The sequence below is a fragment of the Mustela putorius genome, unplaced genomic scaffold (genome assembly GCF_011764305.1).
Source record: "Mustela putorius furo isolate JIRA1106 unplaced genomic scaffold, ASM1176430v1.1 tig00537248_pilon_pilon_pilon, whole genome shotgun sequence".
Taxonomy (NCBI): Eukaryota; Metazoa; Chordata; class Mammalia; order Carnivora; family Mustelidae; genus Mustela; species Mustela putorius.
The window spans coordinates 4,661,614-4,681,390 of record NW_025422387.1 but is presented as its reverse complement, the minus strand read 5'-3'; the positions used below and the strand labels follow the sequence as shown (position 1 = coordinate 4,681,390).

Genomic DNA, 19,777 nt, shown 5'->3' with positions numbered 1-19,777 from the left:
GACCTGAGTGGAAGGCAGAGGCTTAAACCAGTGAGCCACCCAGGCACCCCTAGAGATTACGTTAAAAATAAATAAATTAATAAAATCTTAAAAAAAAAAAAAGGGAAACTTTGCTTGGAGCTTTACAATCTACTAAGTCAACTGAAGAAACAATTCTTTTTTTTTTTTTTTTTAGATTATTTATTTATTTGAGAGAGAGAGAGGGAGAGAGGGAACACAAACAGAGGGACTGGGAGAGGGAGAAGCAGGTTTACCCCCCCAGCAGAGAGCCCAATGTGGGCCTTGATCCCTGGACCCTGGGATCATGACCGGAGCCGAAGGCAGATGCTTAACGGCTGAGCCACCCAGGTGCCCAACTGAAGAAATTCTTAAGACAAGCAGCTGAGGGGCGCCTGGGTGGCTCAGTGGGTTAAGCCGCTGCCTTCGGCTCAGGTCATGATCTTAGAGTCCTGGGATCGAGTCCCGCATCGGGCTCTCTGCTCAGCGGAGAGCCTGCTTCCCTCTCTCTCTCTGCCTGCCTCTCCATCTACTTGTGATTTCTCTCTGTCAAATAAATAAAAAAATAAAATCTTTAAAAAAAAAAAAAAAAAAAAAAAGACAAGCAGCTGAGATGAAAATACTTCATACCACAAAAAAACATAATTACATGAATAATAAATAAACATACTATATTTTCTTAAAAGCACTATATTTTCCTAGGTGGTGCAGTCAGTTGAATGTCCAACTCTTGGTTTCAGCTCAGGTCCTAATCTTGCGGTGGCGATCTCAGGGTGGTAAGATCAAGCCCCACGTAGGCTCCCTGCTCACCATGGAATCAGCTTGGGTTTCTTCCTACCTCTACCCGCTACAAGCACACACATACTCACTCTCAAATAAATAAATCTTTTTTTTTTTTAAGGGCAAAAAGGCATTTTACTGTCAAGGGCAAAACAGGTGCAAAAAACACACAAGTCTGATTACAGCATACTAAAACTTACGTGAGCTAAGACCGATGAGTTGACAACTGTTCAGCTAGGTGATGGCAGTATTTTCTCTACTTCTGTGCACATCTGAAATTCTCCATAATGTAAAGTTTTTCTTATAGGAAGTATTTTAATAAAATCTAAACCTCACCTTCTCCCTCATAACCTAAAAGAAGCTTAAGCAGTTTACAGAAACAAGCGATTCCTCAAAACAAGCAGTTCCCAAAATAAACACGGTATAACTCATTCAAACAAAAAGAATAATATTCTTCATAACTCCTCTCTGATTTTTTTAAAGGTTTTGTTTACTCATTTTCGTTTTGTTATTTTCATTTACTATTATTTTAAGTTATGGCTTTAGGGGGCGCATAGGTGGCTCAATGGGTTAAATCTCTGCCTTCATCTCAGGTCATGATCTCAGGGTTCTGAGATCGAGTCCCGCATCGGGCTCTCTGCTGAGTGGGGAGCCTTCTTCCCCCCCCACTCTGCCTGTCTCTCTGTGTGTCAAATAAATTAAATCTCAAAAGAAAAAAAAAAAAGTTTTGGCTTTAGAAAAAAGTACCAAAAAAACTAACATTTCTAGACTAAAAAATGAACACCTGGATTCCATCCTGGCTGGATGACCTTGAATTAGCCTTTAACTCCTTCCCAGACCTCGGTATCCTCAGTTGTAACTAGAGGTCACTAAGTCAGATCCATTTCCAACTCCATCCTTTCGTGGTTTGACTGTTTTGGATTTCAAATCCAAACTCCCTAAGCGAGACGGCAAGGGTCCAGAGTGGAAGAAAAGCCACTGTGGCTAACTTTGCCACAGTAAGAGCACTCTGCCATGTGTGGAGAGAGACCTGTCTGATAAGATCAGCTCCAGGCAAGCTCAGCATTACCTGGCACCATCCAGCACAGCATGGCAGCTTCCCAGGCAAATCACATCCCCACAGCTCACCTAGTCCCCTCATGGTCCACTGTGTCTATGAGCAAAACAAAAACCCTCCATTATTTACTAACTCTGGAAATTCTGTTGGGAGGCAAAGGAGAGTTGAAGAATCTGAGACTGCAATGAAGTCATCTGCCAGGAGAGGGCATTTGGCACTGAGCCCCGGGAAGACGGCCACATGCTTTGGTAGAGGGACAGCTGGAGACCCAGGTCTCCACTGTGCCCTGCGGGGGACGGCGAAAAAATCCGGCCCCAGACAGGTTAGAAGACTTACCTACAGACAGCCGCACTCTGAGACTTCTGAGCTCCCTTCTAATTCTAAAAGGATCCGAGTTCATGAACTTAATAACAGAAGGGAAGGTAAAGAAGTTCCGAGGGTAATGGAAAGTCTAGTTGGAGTGTTTCTGAAGCTCATTTTCAAGTCCAGCTTTAGAGAAAAATTCAAAGGCTGTGCTCTAGTATCATATTCCGGAGTCTGGGAGGTTCATTCACAGCTTAATCCTGTCCCCTGGAGTCATGGTTATGTAAGTGTCTGTTGTATGCTATGTCACTTGCTGTCCCCCACCCCCAACAGGGGAGATGCAGTGTAACCCGAGCCGGTCTGCTTCAGCCACTGAAAACACTTACACAACACTCTGGTAGCTTTCCAAACTGACTCATGTTTCCACTAAAGAAAGACAAGTCATTCGATTTTATTCTCTCTTTCGATTTCATTCACATTCGTATCTATGTACAGAAAGGCCTGGAGAAGACAAAACTGAAGAGCATTTATGTATTTACTTTCACTTTTGAGTAAAACAAAGAAGGTCAAGTATTCCAACTTCACCCAGGAGCACCAAAAGCCAAGCAATAAGCTGACAGGCCTGCCTGGGGCCAATTTAACACATCTTTCCTGGCTGGGCTGAGCTTACATTCTTGGGATGGGAAGAGCAGTCACCTCCCGAGGATGGGCTGCTCATACAGCAAAGCCCTTACTGCTCTGCACTGCACGTTCCTCCCCGGACATTCTCTGAAAGAACACAGGCAGAGCATCCCCTCCTTACCGGGTCCTTCTTGGCGACTGTCCCTGCCTAGCTCATCCTTCTGGGTCCTCCACTAGCCACTGTGCAGGTCTTCTATTAATGAACAAGGAATCCCACTCCTGTCCTGTTTGCACAGCACACGATGACTAAGTTCCTCATGGTCAGGGGTGAGATCTGTCTTTGCATCCAACGGACATAAGAAAGTATTTGGTACACAGGAAGAGTTCAAAAAAGTTCTAAACTGACTCAACATCAAAACAACCCATAAAATGATGCAAATCTGCAATTTTCAAACTAAAGCACCAAGTAACTCTATCTTACTATCTCCAAGCCATTGACAAAGATGACAGCAATACAGTTTCCCACCTGGGGGTTCTTTTTAAAAGTAGGTCAATGATGCTATATAAACTATTCAATTACTACCTCTAGTGAAGGGTATGTAAGAGCTCTGAGTCTCAAGTTAGATCATTATCCCTGTTGACACTAGCATACTTTCTAGAACATCACTATCTGATGAAAATATGTTGTGAGACAAATCCAAAATTTTGGAATTACCTAGTAATTATGTTCAGAAAACTAAAAACTGGAAATAATATTTTATTTAACCGAATATATTCAAAATATTACTTCAAAATGTAATCAATATTAATTATTAACAGATTGGGGCACTTGGGTGGCTCAGTTAGTGGGGCATCTGCCTTGGGCTGGGATGATGATCCCAGGGTCCTGGGATTAAGTTCCACATCAGACTCCCTGTTCAGTGGGGAGCCTGCTTCTCCCTTTTCCCTCTGCCCTTCCCCTCTGCTTGTGCTCTTGCGCTCTCTCTCTCTCTGAAATAAATAAATAAATAAATAAAATCTTTTTAAAAAAATTTAAGAAGCTGTATCACATTCTTTTTTCCTACTAAGTCTTTGAAACCCATTGGGTATTTTATATTTACAGCACATTTCAACTAGGACTTACCACATTTCAAGTGCTCAACATATGTGGCTACTGTACTGGACAGTATAGGTCTAGAACACATGCTTAAGGTAGAATGTAAATGAAGTGGCCTTCCTCCTGGCATCAGTAATAAGTTGCCAGTTGCTTTAAATCCCCCTGGGTGTACAACATTCATCTTTCCAACTTCATAAAACACACATGTGAGAAAAGGAAAAATCCTGTAAAATCTTGAATATAAAACTGAATAATTTAATTGTTAAGATTAAAAAGGGGTAACGCATTTATAGTAAGAGGATTTTTTTTTTTTTTAAGATTTTATCCATTTATTTGACAGATCACAAGCAGGCAGAGAGAGGCAGACAGATAGAGAGGGGGAAGCAGGCTCCCCGCCGAGCAGGGAGCCCGATGTGGGGCTCGATCCTAAGACTCCGAGATCATGACCCAAGCCGAAGGCAGAGGCTTAAACCACTGAGCCACGCAAGCGCCCCAGTAAGAGGATCTTTAAAATATCTATTCAATTGGGGCGCCTAGGTGGCTCAGTCGATTAAGCATCTGCCTTTGGCTCAGATCTTAATCTCCAGGTCCTGGGATGGAGTGCCCCCCCATCCTGCTCAGCAGGGAGCCTGCTTCTCCCTCTCCTTGCCACTCTCCCTGCCTGTGTTCCCTCTCTCTCTCTAATAAATACATAAAAAAAATCTTTTTAAAAATTTTTAAAAATATCTATTTGAGGGATGCCTGGGTAGCTCAGTTGGGCATACAAATCTTGATTTTGGCTTAGTCATGATCGCAGGGTCTTGGGGCTGCACTCAGCACGGAGCCTGCTTAAGATTCCCTCTCCCGGGGCGCCTGGGTGGCTCAGTGGTTTAAGCCGCTGCCTTCGGCTCAGGTCATGATCTCAGGGTCCTGGGATCGGGTCCCGCATCGGGCTCTCTGCTCGGCAGAGAGCCTGCTTCCCTCTCTCTCTCTCTGCCTGTTTCTCCATCTACTTGTGATTTCTCTCTGTCAAATAAATAAATAAAATCTTTAAAAAAAAAAAAAAAAAAAAAGATTCCCTCTCCCCCTCTTCCTCTGCCCATCTCCCAGCTTGAGAGTGTGTGTGCATGCATATTCTCTCTCTCTAAAAAACAAAAATTAAAATAAAAAAATAAGTATCTGCTTGACAGGGGATATATAATGTATAAAGATGACCTGCTTATAGCACAAAGCGCTGGCCAGTAAAACTCAAAGCAAAGTGCAGAGATTGAGTTACGGATGAAAATTTAATAAGTGAGTCTCAAGAATCACGAGAGGAACCGGAGAGTTAGTGACTGGCAGATGTAAGGCCAATATCGCAGAGGCAGCACATCAAGTACAAAGAGAGGAATGAGAGCATTGTTCTACTGCAGCAGCATTATGCTTAGCTTTTGCTGCCTTTCTGACTGTAAGAAACCAAGGCAGAGTTGAGGATTGGAGAGATCAGAACATGTGAAAAGACAAGCTTGGGGACTGGAGGGAAAAACTGCAGGACATTAGAGACGCTAAGGGTTAACTGCAGTCGGTTATTCATGTCTTACTAATCCAATATTTTTATCCCCCAAACTTTAGCAAATTGTCTTTGACTTTGAAGTCTAGTGGCTATAATTTAAAATTTAAGACCCAGGGAAGAAAAGACACTGTCCCACATTTTAACTTTTGAGGAACTTGTCTTCTCAATGAAGACACAGAATACTGGTCGGGGGATGGAGAGCATCTCCTCCAGAGTGGAGTATCTGTCAAGCACATGAGGGTCAGTTGGTATGAACTGATGAGTGACATGAAGCTGCCTAAGGCCAGCTGACCTCCCAGAAGCTAGCCCCTTGAGCAGAGGGAAAACGTAGGAGAGGTCACCAAACACAGCTCCGGGCACAGGCCCCAGATCCATCGCTTCGAATCAGGGCCATAACAAGTGAGGTTAACCAGAGAGAAGAGCAAGGAGGAGTCCGGGGCCATTTGGTTTCAGCAGCAACTAAGTGACTGGCTTACAGGGTAACAGGATAAAGTCTTAAACCTGAGCGGTAAGTCTAGGAAGGCTGGTGCCTATGAGTACGAGGAAACTCCAAACTGCCCCTCCTCTGTTTCTGTACCCCACCAACTCTAGCAGAGGATTAAAAGACTCAGGAATACTGAAAAGATCAGCCAGGGGAAAAGGCCACGCAGCCCTGTCAGAAACAAACGTACAGGAGAAGAGAACAATTTCGCAGAGTGGAAAGAAGAGAAAGAGAATCCATCTTCCTGAGGGCTGACTCTGTCTTCCCAAGGTATAAACCTAAAAGGGCGGACAATGTCTCCAATCTGTTCAGGAGGCCAGAGCATCTGAAAATAGTGGCGTTCTTAACAGAGTATCATGAAATACTGAGATAAAGTATAAAAAATGTTTAATATAGGGACCCTGGGTGGCTCAGTCAGTTAAGTATCTGCCTACAGCACAGGTCATGATTCCAGGGTCCTGGGATTGAGCCCCACGTCGGGCTCCTTGCTCAACTGGGAGTCTGTTTCTCTCCCTCTTCCACTCCCCTTCCTCCTGCTTATGCTCTTGTCTGTCCCTCTCTCTCTCTCTCTCAAATAAATAAAATCTTTCAAAAAAATGTTTAATATATAGTAGCATAAGCCTAAGACTGAGAACAAGCAAAATACACAATACATGATGTAACTTTTTAAACAAACCAGAGTCAAACAGCTTTAAAGTTAACACAAAAATTAAAAACAAAGTGCACACATCTAGCAAGGATAGAGTACAAAAGATAAAAGATAAGTAAATAGTGTAGTCACTGTTTGCTTAAAAGGATCAACGTGAGGGGCACTTGGGTGGCTCAGTCACTTAAGTGTCCACTTTCAGCTTAGGTCAGGATGCCAGGAACCTAGGATCAAGCCCCTTAAAAGGCCCTGCTCAGTAAGAGTCTGCCTCTCCCTCTGCCCTTCCTCCTGCTTATGCTTGCTTGCTCTCTCTCTAATAAATAAATTAAAAATCTTTAAAAAAAAATCAATGTGAAAAGCACACTTAGACACTAAAGGACACAAGCCAGGAAGGATCAGGAGATTAACTGACTCCTTAATTCAAATGGTGCCACATTTGAATTGTTGTACTTCCAATTTCTAAGGTAGGGGCCTTACAAAGCAATTCATAAAATCAGTCTACCAACCTTAGGTAGCTGGTTTGAGAATATCATATAATAAGTTACTGAAGGTAAACAGAAAATTTTACATCTATCAAAGTCAGAAGTAGAATTTTAAGTGACTGAAGACTCAGTACAGGATGTGTATGTTGAATGAAGTCAGAATAGGGTATCAACAGACAGACATGACCAATTCAAAAATTATTCTGTGCTTGAAAATCATGTTTTTAAGACTCAGTGTATGACATAGTACAGAATACAAATTGTACCCAGAATTTCAAAGCCTGTAACAGTTTTAAAAAGGAGAAGGAGGGGGACCAAAATCCAACCAAGCCAGAGATCTGGAGCATTAGGCAATCTTTCTAGAAGATGAAACTCTATGTCATGATGCAACCGCCTGCAATTATGAATGTCTTTGTACAGCTAAGTTTGAGTGGAGATTTTATGTTCCTGTTACTTAAACAGAAAATATGCAGCCTCCCAAGTTCCTCCATCTGCAAAAAAAAAAAAAAATTGTAAAAAGGGAACATGGAAAGCTGAATAATTTGAGCTATTTTGCTCATTTACACAAATTTCTGCAAAATTCCTGTGACTCTATAACTCTAATACCACCAGCTTGGAGAAAGATCTTAAAAAGGACAGAAATTGCTAGACCTGGTTAGTGTCTCCCAGAAGAACTTACTTAATAGGTCGACAGCAGTCAATTATACTAACGTGTCAAAAGGCATAAATGTGCTTAATATAGCATCATAAAATTTCAAACTCAGAAGAGACCTTAGCAATCTAGTTCAACTTCCTCATTTTACCACTGAGGAAATGGACTCTAAAAAGTGAAATCACTTGTTAAGGTCCCAGTTACTTAAGAGTCTAGGACATAAAACCTCAATCTCCAGAGCAGAAACTCCTGACCCTAAAGAGTGCTGATGAACAGAAGTTTCTAAGCTGTTGTATACAGCAGGGAGAGGAGTCAATCCCCAGGCAGGTTAAAATTGGTGTCCCTTTCCAATCTTCACAAAAGAATGAAAGCATACTATCTCTTCCCCTTCAACAGTCAGATCCTGCCCATACTAAAAGCAAACACACACCAGCTGTTTGTTCTGAACAAGAAAAAGGCACAAAGATAACTCACAAAACAATTACTTACTTGTTTTTTTTTCCTCTTACAAAATCCCTCTTGTTTTTACTCTGCAAATAAGCCAATTTAATATTTGCTATATAGATTTTCAGATCCAAAGGGGGGCAGAAATCACATTTCTGTTTTCACAGTACTGAAGGACACCTGGCTACTTCAAGAGAAGATACCACTCTACTCATTTTCCATACGAGTCCCTAAGATGCTTTTCTGTATGAGCACCCTAGATACTATAAACAGAGACTAGGAAATAGTTTCATTTGGAACTTAATACCCAGTTTCGTTGTTGGTTATTTTTTCCCTGCTTAGGTCATCTTCCATACAGACACAGAGTAGGTCCTATCAGACCACCTTTGGGGTGCCTGGCTGGCTCAGTCCATAGGGGCACGTGACTCTTGATCTCCAGATTGTGGGTTCAAGTCGCACGTTGGGTGTAGACATTAGTTAAAAATCATAAAAATAAAAGAAAAACTTCACCTTTAATTAAACTCTGGGAAATAAAACTGACAAACATACAAAGGGCCTAAATTTGGCAAGGCACGAGTTCTGACATGAGGAGCAGGAGATGCCTCTCCCTGAATATTTAACTCCTCATAAATTACAACTTCTTCAGTGACAACTGTTCATTAAAAACGTGCCCTTTAATAATGGCAAGGCACTCCTACTCAAACTAACTCAAAAACATGGCCAGGAAGACAGGTTTTAATTTCCCATACGGGTAGAAGTGGGTTTTTCCCCATTCTGACTCAAATGAAAGAAGAAAACTGCACTGACACCTAACTTCCTTACCAACAGGCAGCCAGGAAGACACCAGAGACTACATGAAAGGGAAAGAAGTATTCTAACATTTACTGAGTTTTCCACACATTAATTCATTTAATCTGCACTGCAACTACATGAAGTAGCTACAATCCCCATTTTACAGATGAGAACACTGAGCTCCAAAAGGTTAAGTGGTTGGCAGGAGGTCTTCATAAAGTAACAGAGCCAGGATCTGCTGCGGCAAAGGACAAACTTCCATACAAGCCCTGCGTTCCCCAAGGGCAGAGGTGTGCCTGTTTTACTCAACTCTGTATCTCCAACATCTAGGCTAGTTCCCTACAATAGGTATTCAATAAATGCCTGACAGATACATAAGATAAAAGATAATTGGTGAACTCAACAACAAAAACTCAACTTAAAACTCGCCAAAGGACTAGAATATGCAATTCCTTCAAAGATACACAAACGACCAACAGGCACATGAAAAGATGTTCAACTTCACAAATCTTTAGAGAAATGCAAATGAGAATCACAGGGAGATGCCACCTCACACCCATTAGGACGACTACTCCCAAAAATCTACTCCCCAAAATCGGGAAATTAAAGGGTTGGCGAGGACGTGGAGAAGCTGGAGCCCTTCTCACGGCTGCTGGGAACGCATGATGGTGCAGGTACTGTGGAAACAGAATGGCGGTGTCTCAAAAGGTAAAAAGAATTCATATGACCCAACAATTCCACTGCTGGATACAGATCCAAAAGAACCAAAAGCAGGGTCTCAGAGCGGAATTTGTATGCCCACATTCACAGCATTACTCATAGTATCTAAAACATACAAGCACCCCGAGTACCCATGGACAGATGAGCCGACAGGCAGAAGAACATGGTCTACACATATCATGGAAAAGGATTTGGCCTTCAAATGGAAACAAACTCTGACCCTGGCTACAACATGGATGAACCTCGAGGGCATCATGCAGAATGAAGTAAGTCACTCACAAAAAGACAAGTAGTGTGATTCCACTTATATGAGGTCATCAAAGTCCTCAGAGACGGAAGAAGACAGAAGAGACGGAAGGCAGAATGGTGGTTGCCAGAGACAGGGAGAGGGGGAATGAACATCTAGTGTTTAATGGATACAGAGTTTTACTTTTGCAAGATGAAGAAAGTTCTGGAAACGGATGGTGGCAGTAGCTGCACAACAGGAAGGTAACATCACTGAACTGTAAACTTTAGATGGTTACAATGGTAAATTTTACATGTATTTTACCACAATAAAAATAACTGGAAAAGAAGACAGTCAGTATGCTTTTGTATACTTTTATGCTAAACACTAACATACTAGTGTTCTGCACGCTGTTTTTACACTTAATATTTGTGAGGTCGAAATAAAAGACAATTGGTATAGTTTCCAAAGAGGCTAGACAAATGCCCAATGAGCACATGAAAAGGAGTCAACATCACTAGTCATGACGCAAATGCAAATAAAAATTACAGTGAAATGTCATACAGCACTTCACCCTCGCGAAAATAAAATAAAATAATAAATAAATAAAATAAATAAATAAAATAAACCAGAATGAGTTGGCAAGGATGTGGGAAAAATGGAACTTCACTCGCTGCTGATGGCACAATCACTTTAGAAAACTGCTGTGTGGTTCCTCAAAAGGTAGAGCACACACATGAACCAGCAATTCCACTCCTAGCTATACACCTAAGATGAATGATAACGTAAGTCCACTCACAAATACAAATGCTCAAAATAGCGTTATTCCTAATAGGCAGAAAGTGAAACAACCCAAATGTCCATCAGCTGATGAACAACAAGAAGGTGGTATATCCAAGCAATGGAAAATGATTTAGCCTAAAAAGGATGGAGAACTGACACATGCTCCAACACAGATAAACTCTGAAAATGTTTTGCTAAGTGAAGTCAGTCAGTCATACTGTATGATTCCATTTATATGAAATGTCTAGAACGGGCAAGTCTGTAGAGACAGACTGCAGGGCTGGGAATACAGACTTTCTTCCTGGTATGAAGAAAAGATACTAAAACTGATGGTGGTGACAGTGGCCCAGTTTTGCGGGAACAAGACCGTTTACCCAGCAGTTTTTCCTGTTTTCCACCTACGAGCCACTATTTTTGACCAAACAACAGAAACTTGCAGAAAACTCAGTGATTACTGCTGGAGACAAGTAGGATGAACTCCTCATCAGGGCAGGGAAGCCGCTCCTTGATGTAAAGCACACTTCAGTGTTACTTCCTGTTACTTACCCTCAAACACAGAACAGCAGACTATCTGCTACTACTGCCTCAACGTGCTACTTTTATGCCTCATTATCTTTGCTCAGTCTGGTCTTGGATGTCTTACCTAAACTATCCCTGCTTCAAAACCCCAGATTTCCATCAATAGCAAACACAAGTGCTGATTCCTATGTGGGAATCTTTCCTGGACTCCCTCCCAGACACACACACAGCCAACCCTAAGAAGTGATGCCAGTCCAGGTCCCACCTTAGGTTCCCCTGCTGTCTCACTCGTGAGACACAGAGCTCCTGGAGAGCCTTCTGAACACAACAGATGTTTGATAAACTGGCATTTCTGGAGGTTTCTCCCCAAACACACAGGACACTTTCTATTGGCCATATTCACCCGAAAAGCTTTTCTAGAAACCTAACCACGCACAAAACAATCAAAGGAAACCAGTGATACAGAACTCGCCTTTCCTTTGTCTTCATGTTCCCTGGTCGACTCAGCATCTGAAAGCCTGGACTCCCTCCGCCATACAGCTACCACCTAACAGTCGGTTCAACAAAGCCGAATTCCTTCCATTAGTACAGCAACCACACAGCGCGGACAGGACAGGTCTTACCCCACTTCACAGAGCAACAACCAGAGAGGGGTTAAGCAATTTGCTCAAACTGAGGCTGAAGCAAATCCAGGACCTCAAACGTCTTAAGTGTAGTTCTGATTTCTCATACTGGTTTGCTAAGAGTATTACCAGTGAAAATTTTACACTTTTAATTAATTAAAAATATAATATAAATTCAGATGGAAGGACATACTCTAAAACACTGAAATGATTTTCTCTGGGCAGTGGGATTATGGGTAACTTGCTTTTTTCTGTTTTGTATGTGTTTGTTTTACTTTTATTTTTTTTTTAAGATTTTATTTATTTATTTGTCAGAGAGAGAGAGAGGGAGAGGAGAGAGCATAGGCAGACATAATGGCAGGCAGAAGCAGAGGGAGAAGCAGGCTCCCCACCAAGCAAGGAGCCCGATGTGGGACTCAACCCAGGATGCTGGGATCATGACACAAGCCAAAGGCAGCCGCCCAATGAGCTGAGCCACCCAGGCATCCCTGTATGTGTTTGTTTTATACATTATGCGTTGAACCCACATATTATAAGACAACTAATATATATTATTAAAACATAAGGACCGGGGCGCCTGGTTCCTCAGTCGGTTAATCATCTGCCTTCAGCTCAGGTTGTGATCCCAGGGTCCTAGGATCAAGGCCCACATCGGGCTCCCTGCTGAGTGGGAGGTCTGCTTCTCCCTCTCCCACTCCCCCTGCTTGTGTTCCCTCTCTCTCTGTTAAGTAAATAAATAAAATCTTTAAAAATAAAAAGTAAAAATAAAATAAAATCTAGATTTGAGGGGCGCCTGGGTGGCTCAGTCACTTAAGTGTCTGCCTTTGGCTCAGGTCATGGTCCCAGGGTTCTGGGATGGAGCCCCGCATCAGTCTCCTTGCTCCTCGGGAAGCCTGCTTCTCCCTCTCCCTGATGCTCCCCGTGCTTGTACTGTCAAATGAATAAATAAAATCTTTAAAAAAATAAAATAAAATAAGATCTAAGTTTGACTCTGCAACTAGATTCTCAATATAGCAACCTAAATAAGCCATATATGCCGTACAACAGAACTGTTTCAAGATACACAGTTTTTTCTAGTCACCCATGTGTGAAAAAAACTTAATGATAATAGTTTTCTTTCACTTAGGCCATAAAAAAGAAAAAATTACCATGCCTATAAAACTTATTTATTCCATAGTCCGGAAAAGAGAAGTCTAATAGGATCCTTCCTGCCTTAAGGTATTAGAACATAATGTCTCCAATAAGATATCACTCTTAGGAGTAAATCAGTTAGAGATAAGGCAGGAGGTCAAAAGATTTGTTTACAAGAATTTAAGGAAAATATCCCTAATATCGCTTATCTTTCTTTCCTGAGGGGAGAGGGGGAGAAAATATGCCAAATATTTCAATGCACTACCCAACTAAGATGTGTAGGATCTGAGAAAAAAAATCTCATTATGGTTGCCACCCCTTTATACATCAAACCCAAGTTTCAGGTGATTTGTACATCCGGAACATCTGGATCTTCAGGCCTTTAACTTCGGAGAAGATCCAGTAAATCAAGGACTCGGCAATTTTAAGTATGAAGAATGGGCAGGGTTTAACTGGGATCTAATCCAAGCTATACTTAGACGTCAGTAAGCAAAGGCGAATACAAATATCAAACTACTTGATTTGAGTCGCAAGTATATTAGACCTTATGCTTACGCAAAACATCAGGGCAGAAAACATTAGGGTCTGTACTCTCATTAGGATCCCTGAGAAGAGACAGAAGAGAATGCATTTCCCCAGAAAAAGAGATACCAAAGAGAGTTCCCAGTAGGGATTCTGTAATAGGACTAGTTCCTCTTTTCAAAGATTTCACAAAGAATAGTTTTAAGATTTTGTTGCTGAACCACTTAAGAAAGATAATTAAAAACCAGACCCACCCATTGAGTTAGTGCTAGTGGAATCTGTCCTTCTGGAAGTGCCAGATGGAGCTTAAAAAAAAAAAAAATCTCTTCACTAATGGTCGCCAAGATTCCTTGGCACTGGATGCCAAGACCAGGATATTAACCCAGAATTCTTAGCCAAATCCAAGGTTGGTTAATTACTATCTGCCAACCTTAAAAAAAAAAAAAAAAAAAAAGGCACCTTCTCTGTTCCTGACTGAAATCTAAAGAGGTCGCTCTTACTTGAAATTCTTGTGTAGTACCATCAGTCAATCTGTTTTCCCTTAAAAGAGCATTGTAACTGAAATGCTGATTTAAAGCATATGGATTCTCTGAGTCCCATGTACATGGGAAACATACACTACATATATTAAAAATATATAAGATGCTGTAATAGTTTAAAGCCTCCCTAAACAGTAATCTAAAAAATTCACATCCAGGACAATACTGACAATGCTTTCTTTCCAATTAAGACTGAAGAGACTTACATGAAGGTTTATATTAAACAGAGATTTTTGAACCATGAAACTTTTAAGACTAAAAAGGAAGGCTTCACTGCCAGGAGCACAATTCCAGGAAAAAGCTATATATGCAAATGTCAGTTACAAGGCCTTCCAGGGTTGTGCAAAGATCCTGCATACAAATAGCAAAGCATACACTCCACAGCAATTCTGAACACCAAGTACCTTTTTTGGTGCTAAGGTGCCATTGCCAACATACCCTGCACATTGCTTGAAATACCATAAAGCAGGGTTCAATTTCTAGCTCTGTATTCACTAGCCATGTGGCCTTTTAGACAAGTTGGTAAAATTCTTTGAGCCTCATATGCTCCCACATATTTAACTTCTTCTTCAACAAAATCAAGAACGTTATCTGTATCTTTCACTATTTTAAAATATTTTAATAGATACATATTTTAAGGACTACAAACTATATGGCCTTCAATCATCCATCCCCTCCCAAACTCCCACCTCAAGACCTTTGTACTCGCTGTTCCGTCTTCTTACTGTGCCCTTCCCTCAGGGATCCACATTCCCTCACTTGCTCCAGCTCTTAACTGAAGTCCCAGTCTCCTCAAGGTCTCCTCTTGCCACCCTACCAAAAATTTCAATTACTTTAACTCTTGTCCCCAAAACTACATTTTTCCCCTTCCCTGACTTATTTTTTTTCATACCATGTAACACTGTACAACATACAATATTTTTTATCTAAATGGTTATTGTATTCCTCCCTTCCTTGAAGAGGGCTCCAGAACAAAGATCTCAGTTTTATTCATTGCTATACCATCAGCACCCAGAACAGCACCTGGCACAGAGCCATGTTCAATAAATATCTGTTGTGTGAATACCAAATGAGACTTAACACAGCCCACAGATAGGTACCCCACAGCCCCACCTGCTGCCTTTGGGGAGAATATCACAACACTTCAAAAACACTGTAAAGAACTATCAGCTTGTCGGGACTAACCAACAACACTGTCCACTCTTAACATCTGAAAAAACACTGGACCTCACACCTCATTTGTACAAGAAAGAAAATTAAGAAGCTGATAATTGGGGGGCACTTGGGTGGCTCAGTGGGTTAAAGCCTCTGCCTTCAGCTCAGGTCATGATCCTCAGGGTCCTGGGATTGAGCCCCCGCACTGGGCTCCCTGCTCAGTGGGGAGCCTGCTTCCCCCTCTCTCTCTGCTTGCCTCTCTGCAAACTTGTGATCTTTGTCTGTCAAATAAATGAATAAAATCTTAAAAAAAAAAAAAGAAGAGGCTGATAATTGGGATAAAGTAGAAAGTTACATGGGGTTAAAAAGTCTCACTTTGGTTAATACTGAGCAAAATTTCCTTTTAATGTTAATATTAAGCCATCTCAAGATACCTGGGTGGCTCAGTTGGTTAAGCGTCTGCCTTCAGCTCAGGTCCTGGGATTGAGTCCCACACTGGGCTCCCTGCTCAGCGGGGAGCCTGCTTCTCCCTCTCCCTCTGCTCTTCCCCCTGCTTATATTCTCTCTCTCTGTCAAATACATAAATAAAATCTTTTAAAAAAATATTAAGCCATCCCCATGTAAATTTACTACCCTACCCTCTGCTTTTTTCTTTAGGTTTGACCTCTCTAAGCCAATCTTTTTATTTTTAAAGGTTTTGTTTATTTATTTATTTGAGAGAGGGCACACAACCAGGCAGAGGGGCAGAGGAAGAGGGAGAAAAGGCTCCCCACTGAGCAGGGAGCCAAATGTGGGGCTTGATCCCAGGACCCTGGGATCATGACCTGAGCTTAAGTCAGAGGCTTAACCCACTGAGCCACCAGGTGCCCACTAAAGCCAATCTTAAAACATACTGACCTCATATTTGCAATTTTACCAAACACAGTATTCTCCAGAAACCCGCAGAGGGTGCTAGAAAGTGAAACCAAAGCCTCGCTGGCTTGGTTGCTGGAGCACGCAGCCCTTGATCTCCCGGTTATGGGTTCGAGCCCCAAATGATGTAAAGATTACTTTAAAAAAAATTTTTTTTCTTTAACTTTCATAAAAATCTTGAAGTGAAAGATCCTTACCATATACATTCCCAGAATGAAATATACATATATTAAGTGTGTATGTGTGTGTGTGTTGTGTGGCCATATATGGCCAGAAATACATCTGTAAATAATAATCAGGAACACCGGGTGTGTTAAAGTGAAAAATTCAAAGATGCCCACCTTTGTACGGAGTACAAGAGGACCAGATCATTGCTTATTAATCATCTATTGGGCTTAGAAGCCCAGCAGAGACAGTATTTAAAAAGCGGCGGTATTTAAAAGCAAGGGTCAAACATTATTGAGTTAAGTTCACATGTATTAATGTGTATGAGTGACATGGGATGCAAAAGACTCAATGTTAGACACTGGGTAACACTGGGTGCCTGGGTGGCTCACTGGGTTGAGCCTCTGCCCCACCACCTCCTGCTTCTCTCCCTACTTGTGATCTCTCTCTCTGTCAGGTGAATAAGTAAAATCTTTTTTTAAAAAATTTAATACAAGTAAGAAGGGCACCAAATTTGAAACTCCTAAACAACAGAAACCAGGTCGGCTTAGCCATTCTTGAAAACGTAGGGAGGGCACGATCTCTATCTTCAGACAATACGTACAAGAGATCCCACCCAGTTTCAATTTTATTTTTACTCCTTCGAACGAGGAGGCCTAAGATGTACTCTTTCTGTGAATGTCAAAAACCCAGCACCAGCCTTGTTCTAGCAATTGTCTACTTCCTTTGGTATAATAAAGCCCAGCCTTGCTCCTGGCCAGGAATTCACTAAACTAATCTCATAACTAAGCACCTGGAGTCAATACCTGAGCTCAAATCCTGACACCCCCACTTATTAGCTATATGACCCTGAGCAAGGTACTTGACCTTTCCATGCCTCCTGTGTAAAATGGGGATAATGACAGCACCTTCCTTGGGTGAAGCTGATTAATGAGATAAAACATAAAAGACTTGCCCAAAGCCTGACCAAAGGAAGCCCTCACTAAAGGTTAATTGTTACTATTTCCAGAGGAAAAAACTGCCCCAAGGCTGAGGAGCAACATAACAGGATCCTTGTAAAAGGTTATCATTAAACCCCAAAGCCAAACACATTTGTTCTCCTGATTGGTGGATACCACAGGTTATAGTAATAATAATAAAACAGTAACACCAACCAGAATCATAACCCCAAAAGCAGCAACACAAATAACTGAGCTCTTACTGGCCAGGCACTGTCCTAACCTAAAACAGGAAGAAGGCAAGGTCGCTTAAAAAAAAAAAAAAAAAAAAAAATCCAAATTTCTCTACCCTCCTTTTAAAATACGGTAACTGGTGACCAAGTTTTGCTAAAAACAGGTATGGAGAAGATTACAGACTTGACGTGGAATTTCTTCATACCACAGAGGTGGGGCTGTGAAGGGGGGGGGGTGCTCGGTTCCTGCCAGATGGGAAAGCCACATGAAGTGGACAAACAGCCGAGTTCAGGGTTTATCCCCAAATCAAAATCAGATTTTTGAACCACAGGACCTCCAAATTAGGGGAATCCGAAGGCTCTGCTTTTAAAATAACCTCTAAACAAGTGTCATCTGTCCTCCGAGCCAATCCCCTGCCGAGGGAGAAGGCTCGGGTTACGGGGCAGTGGTGTTATTTCAGAAATCCTTGTCACCTCTTGTCATCCACCCTCTCCGAGAATCACAGTCCCGCCGTGGGGGAGAGGGACAAAAGCCACGGCCAGGCAGGCCGGAGGCCAGCGGGGCCAGCCCGCCGGCCGGCGCACGCACGGAGGCCAGGGCCAGGGTGCCCTCCGTTCCGGCTCGCGGGCACCGGCTGGCAGGGCCCGAGGAACGCTCCCGAGACGCGGCGGCAGCGCCCAGGGGCAACAGGTCCCGCCGGGGCTCGGCCTCCGCGGGGTCCCGGCCGCCCCCAAGCCCCCCAGGGCCGAGGGGAGAGGAGCCCGGGAGGGAGCGGCGCCTGGGGCGGCGCAGGGGCAAGGAGTCCAAGCTCCATCTTGAGGCGGACGGAGGAAGGGAAGGCCGGGCTCGGCGCTGACAGGGCCGGCTACTTTTCCGGCTCCGCGGTGGGGCACCCCAGGGACCCCCGGCCTCCAGGGCCACCCGCTCGGGACCCCCGGGGTCCCCTCGGAAGCGGCCCGCTCGAGGCACTCGCGGCCCTCCCGGACGCCGGGCTCGGCCCCCAACCCCCGGCCCCGAGCCCGGCGGACGGGAGCGGGCCCGGCCGGGAGCAAGGGGGAAGGGGAGGAGGGCACCAGGGAAGGGGAGAGGGCCCGCGCCGCGCCCCGCTCACCGCCGCCTCGGTCGCCGCCAGTCGCCGCCACCTGCCCCACTGCAGCAGCAGCAGCAGCAGCCGCGCGGCCGCCGCCTCCCGCCTCCCGGCGTGTCGGCTCGGGGCGGGGGAGAGCGTGACGCGCCGCCGCCGCCGCCGCCGCCGCCGCCGCGGGGCCGGGCGGGCGCGCGCCGCCAGGAGAAGACGCCGCCGCGGCTCCTCCCCGCGCGCTCGGCCTCCGCGCCCGCCCCCCGGCCGGGCCGCCCGGCGCCTGAGCCCCGCGCCCCGAGCTCCGCGCGCACCCCCGGCCGCGGCCCGAGCCCGGCACCGCCGCCTCTTTGTCTGCACCCGCCGCTGCCTGGGAGCCGCGCTCCAGCCGCCCCGGCGCGCCCGCCGTCCAGCCCTCGGCTCCCACTGAGGACCGGGATGGGAGGGAGGCGTGGGGGAAGCCCCCAGCGGCCCGGACCGAGGGGCTTCTCCTGGTTTCGGTTAATGGCGCATTTTCTCAAAGTGTCCCCAGAATTGGCGGGTCACATCCGAGAGCTCCATTCAGTGTCCTGACCACAGCCTGCTAGCGTGGGGCTGATTGACTTTTTCTTTCTCTTTTTTTTTTTTTTTTTTTTTTTTTTTTTTTCCTTTTTTCCTTTTCGACCAGACCCGGGGCGAGAAATCCTTGGATACTAGCTAGGAGGAGCTGCGCACCGCAGGTTAAGTTCAAGGAGCGTCGTCTCTGCCCTCCGCTCTCTCCGGGGAAAGACCCCCGGTGCGGAATCCCTGGGAAAACCTGGAAGGAGCCGCCTACAGCGAGTGAAGCTTGAGAAGGACCGTCTCCGTCTGCAGTCTCCTCTCCTCCGGGGAAAGACCGGGGCTTTAAAATCCCTTGAAATAAGCCCAGCACTTGCTCCCTTAGTTTGAGAAAAGCCTCTTTTATTCGCCCCTGCCGCTTTGGACGAAAGCCCTGGTTAATGCCCTGTCCTCCCTCCCTCCCCGCAGGGATCTCCCTTAAAAGCTTTTGAAAGGGACTGGAGGGGAGGCAGCCGCAGCCTGCTCGGGGCTGCTGCCACGGAGGGCGGCCAGCATTTCACTCTCACCGACCATGGCAACCCCAGAAGCTTTGCAACTCCTGGGAGGAATTTGCAGCTGTCAGGGAAGCCCGGCGTTTTGCAGCGACTCCGAGGTGGATCAGGGGCCCCAGGGCTTCCTCCTCCTGCGGGGTAGCAGGGAATAATCCGGAGGGCAACCCCTTTGCTGACCTTTATTCAAAGCACTGTGCTGCTGGACCAACAGGCTCGCACAAGAGTATATATACAGGCAGGGAGCTACGTTGGAAATGCTCGA

The 19,777-nt window shown here is 44.5% G+C and overlaps 1 protein-coding gene across 4 annotated transcripts in view; it reads right to left on the bottom strand.

Annotated features, from left to right (window-relative positions):
* CLIP1 (CAP-Gly domain containing linker protein 1) overlaps positions 1–18,624 on the bottom strand; it is a 122,277-nt gene extending 103,653 nt beyond the window's left edge. For 2 of the 4 annotated variants that reach the window (XM_045073583.1, XM_045073584.1), the window contains exon 1: positions 18,461–18,621. The gene's annotated coding sequence lies outside the window, so the exon portion shown is untranslated. Of the gene's footprint in view, positions 1–18,460 lie in introns of all 4 variants that reach the window. The other 2 variants (XM_045073585.1, XM_045073582.1) reach the window with 2 other exon arrangements.
* Positions 18,625–19,777: the final 1,153 nt, after the last annotated feature.